This window comes from Theobroma cacao, chromosome 4 (genome assembly GCF_000208745.1).
Source record: "Theobroma cacao cultivar B97-61/B2 chromosome 4, Criollo_cocoa_genome_V2, whole genome shotgun sequence".
Lineage (NCBI taxonomy): Eukaryota > Viridiplantae > Streptophyta > Magnoliopsida > Malvales > Malvaceae > Theobroma > Theobroma cacao.
Window position 1 is genome coordinate 15836001 of NC_030853.1, and position 4654 is coordinate 15840654.

The following is a 4654-nucleotide window of genomic DNA, read 5'->3' on the forward strand; positions in this document are numbered from 1 at the left end:
GGAGACATGACAGGAGTACCAGTAGGTGGCGGAGGATGTGGAGGATGTAGAGAAGTCTCGGCCTGCTCAGCAACAAGTGCTGCCCGAATGGTGGATGCAGTCAAATCCTCCTCTACTGCATCTAGCTGACGACGTTGGGAACGACCTCTTTCCCTTCCAACCAATCTAGTGAGAGGTGGGCATTCGCGTCGAGGAGGCATGGCAATTATACAAGGAAACAAGGCAAATTTAATAAACCTTAGACTTTATATGCAGATGCATGCATTCTATTCAACCTAACCTAACTTAACCCGGGACCACATAGACATTGTAAATTTTTAAAACAACTTTAAAACTTAAAACTCTGATCTTTAAAACCAAATGCTCTAATACCAATCGAATTGTCACGACCCGGTACTCCCTTCGAGCCCGTGACAACTGCTGCAGTGTTCCGATAGACACTCATTACCCGAAATGTCAACCCGAAATCCCGTAAGGGTTTAATATCAGTTTCTCATTTCCCTTGTGAGCAACCATTGTCAAATATCGTGTTCTAAAAGATTTTAAGCTGTTTTCAACTTAAAACAAATAAAATATTAATTTTCATCTCACAAGGGTATTTTCGTTATTTTTCTAAAAATTTCGAAACCAATCAATAATGTAGTATATAAATGCAGAATACATATTTCAAAATCAAAAATAAATTTAGATGTCCAAAACATTCGTTTAAAACGAAATTATGATTATTTGGATATAATAAAAAAATAAAATAAATATTAAGTAAAATATTCTATTTTCTTATTAAACATTATTTTCAGAGTTATATGTAGATAATTTTTGTAGCGTAAAAGCAAAGTAAATTCATACATACTGTAATACAGTAAATCAGAGTATTTAATTTAATTTACAATGACTAGTGGGCTCCCGAATAACCAAAAGTAAAGAGGACTGTGAACCTACAGTTTGAAGGAATGCAAATCCAAGGGTAGTCCTCGATGAACTCAGCTATCTACAGCCTAATCTAAACCTAAAATGGGTGGAAAAGAGAGTGGTGAGATTTTATAATCCCAGTGAGTAAACAAATATCATCCGAAATATCTAAAGTCGAGTAAAATGAGACAATTAAAATATTTCATCTCAATATGTATTTCATATCATAAATATTCATTTCATTTAAATATTCAAAATGGCTTATGAGTATCTTAAAAGCTTGGCTCCTGCCAAAATCATTCTCGGGGATACCTTGGCTGAGGCATTTAATCGAATCCGCCAAGGCTGTTAAAAAGTTCGTATACACAAAGCATATTTTTAGTTTGAAAAACACAGCCATTCCTTGGCGTTAGCGAAGTTCATTATCATGAGGTGGTTCGGCATGACGTGAACTCTGTCCATACCTCAGGAGATACCCTACGCGCCTCTCCGACCGACGTACATATATATATTTATATCCGGATTCCGTGCCCCTCTAATAGGCTGGTCCACAGAATCCGCCTACTGCAGCAAGCTAAACCCACCATACAATAAAATTTTGACAGCATGACAGAGCTAATATTTTACTACCCAGCCTGTAAGGATAAAATAAAACAATTCATACAATTCATAAAACACAACCAAGCCAATCATGCCAACACAATAATAATATAACATAAACCATCAATTTCCAATCATAAATTTGCAACATACCGGTGGTCTCCAATTACTCTATTTTCAAAATCGTTATTCAATTTCAAGACAATTTATAAAAATCTTTTCATGTAAACACATTCTATTTGTAAAACACAAAAATTTACCCTTTAAACTCATTTTCATAAAATTTCACCAAAATCGATTAAAAACATACTTTAGATAATTAAAATGATGGTAAGGTTACTCACTATTTCGGGAGTCGAATTTCTAGAGTACTCTGACTACCGATCCTCGGGTACAATTTTCTTGCCTTTATCGGAGGATTCACCATCTAGATATAGTACAAAATCGAGAAACTTACTACATTGGTATTAAATAGAAATTAAACTAATTTAGACTACTAATGCATGATATGGAATGCAAAAATGTCTAAATAGCCGTTTAAATACGGTATTCGACCTAATTCGTACTATTCTCGGTGTAATTGGCTAAAACCTCCAATTTAACTCCCAATCGATTTCTTTCACTTTCTACACTCCAATTATACTTAAAATACCTCAATGACTGTGAATGTGATTCAATTTATCAGTCCGAACCATAAATCACACATGTCTATACATTAGGTAAAAATTCATATTTTCATGCCAAAATTTTCCCATTAAATTTCTAGCCTCACCAATCATTAAATATCACCAAAATATCATGAAATATCATCAATTTCAGCCTCAATATTCTCCCTAGAAAATTCTGCCTCTTCTAGGTAATGAGAGAAAATGAATTTTTTTCTTGTTGTTTTGTTTCTAAATATGCTAAACTAACTAAAAACAGTAACATAACTTAGAATCAAATCAATCCAACTTCATTCTCTCTCCATACCCATTTGGTCAGCGATGAATTCACCATGAAAACTTGAGTTCTAAGCATGAAAAATGAAAAAGAAAGCATGGGTAGTGTAAATCACAAGATAAAATCACAAAATTTTACCTTTATTAGCTTAATCCCTTGAAATCCAACACTTTTTCTTCAATTTTCCCACCTAGGTTTTGTTCTTTCTTTGTTCTTCTTCACTTCATGCTTTGGCCGACCATAATGAAGAAAATAGGCTGACTTTTGCTGATTTTAAAGCTAAAAAAAATAAATGGATATTAACATGCCATGTGTCACCATTTCATTGGCCCATTTTTATTTCTTAACTATTAAGCTTTCTCTATCCACCATATAAATCCCTTCAATTATCCATGATAACATTGGGTAAAATCCATGAGCTGGACTAGTGTCGGGTGTGTAAAATTATAATTTTGCCCCTAGAATGGTAAAATTACCATTTTACCCCTATGCTCTAAAAAATACCGAGATCATAATTTTTTTTCACTTCTCAACCTTAAATCATACTCCAATACTCAAATCATACTCCAATAAGTCAAATGGGGCAAAAAAAATCTTTTCTAAAAATTTTCATTTTGTCCCTAAGTGGCAAATGACCATTTTGCCCCTAGATAGTGAAAATTTCGGTTTGACTCCAAATTGATTCTCAAACTCCGAATTACCATTTTGAGTCATCCATGGACTGTGAAGCTCTTAATCTCACCTTAAAACTCCTATTTGATCTAGTTCGAGGCTTAAATCAACTTTGTTGTACCTCTAAGTACAATACCTACTTTTATAAATTTTTCGGGACTCTCCTAGCATGCAATCATGCTATCATCACATGTATGTCATGACAAGCATTTTATAAGGTCAAGCTTTACAGTAACAATAGTATTTTTTTTTCAATATTACGTGTAACAACCTTTTTTAACCATGACGTGTAACATGTTTTTGTATGTGGCATGTAACAACAATATTTTTTTTCAACATGGCGTGTAACAACCTAACCATGGTGTGTAATATATTTTTATACATGGTGTGTAATAACAGTTATTTTTTTCAACATAGCGTGTAACAACCTAACCATGGCGTGTAACATGTTTTTGTATATGGCTTGTAATTTCATTAAAGGTAATTTTGTCAAACTTGGTTAAAAATATTTAAAATTATAAAGAGGGCTATTTTTTAAAACATCGTATCTTTAAGGGTTATTTTAAAAATGCCCCTAATCTTTGCAGCAATTTTGGTGTAGAAAGAGCAAATTTATTCTTGTAGGAATTGGATCTTTTGGGTTTCAGGCCTAATAAAATAACCTTTGGAATCCTAATTAGTTGGAGTTGCTATGAAAGGGATTTACAAAGTGCCTTTGTTTATCCGTCTTAGATTTTGTCAAGAGGTTTAAGACCTGATATATATGGACTTATAATGCTCTTATTAGTGGGGTGTTTAAAAAGGGCATGTGAAAGCTTGCCCAAGATATTCTTGAAGAAGTGGTGGATGGGGGCACAAGTCTAAATTTATGGACTTATAAAGTGTTAGGAATTTTGAAAATATGGTGCCTTGGAAAGCAAGTATATTCTCATGCTTAATTTCATTAAATTTGTAATGAAAGCACACTTTGATAATAAGGCGAAAAGTTTGTTTTAAGTAAGCATTCATTATCTAGTTATTAAGATACCGTGATTCTATTAAGATATTAAAATACATTTGCATGAAGAGTCATACATAGGAGACATACATTTTAATTGAATATAAAAATTGTTCACAACCATATAATAAAGTTGATCACTTTATTATGTTAAGGCTGTAGTGTCCAGATTACTTCCAACGAAATTAATGTAATTCACTTAAAGGGAATGATGAGGCTCCAATCATCGAAATGGTTGACTTTGAGTAATGACACTATAACATGAACTAGAATCATGTGAGAATCAAATTTAAGTTTAACCGTTACTTAAAACTTAATCTTACATTTATACATTTGCTTATAGTGAATCCGAAATCCTGATGGATATTGGACTTATGTTTAATCTCCTTATAATCTTTGATTTACCATGAGCATGATCATCATAAAGCGTTAATTTAGACTTTGTATTTTGGGATTATAATCGAGATAAACATCTGGGAACATATATCCAAATAATAGAATTCATAGCATTAACACCACTTCTAGTGATTTTAG

At 32.9% G+C, this 4654-nt stretch overlaps 1 long non-coding RNA gene across 1 annotated transcript; it reads right to left on the bottom strand.

Annotated features, from left to right (window-relative positions):
* LOC108661666 lies at positions 968 to 2627 on the bottom strand. Its single transcript, XR_001927437.1, has 3 exons — positions 2590 to 2627; positions 1854 to 1936; positions 968 to 1006 (listed from the first exon to the last, which is right to left on the bottom strand). It is a non-coding gene; the product is annotated as an uncharacterized LOC108661666 (long non-coding RNA).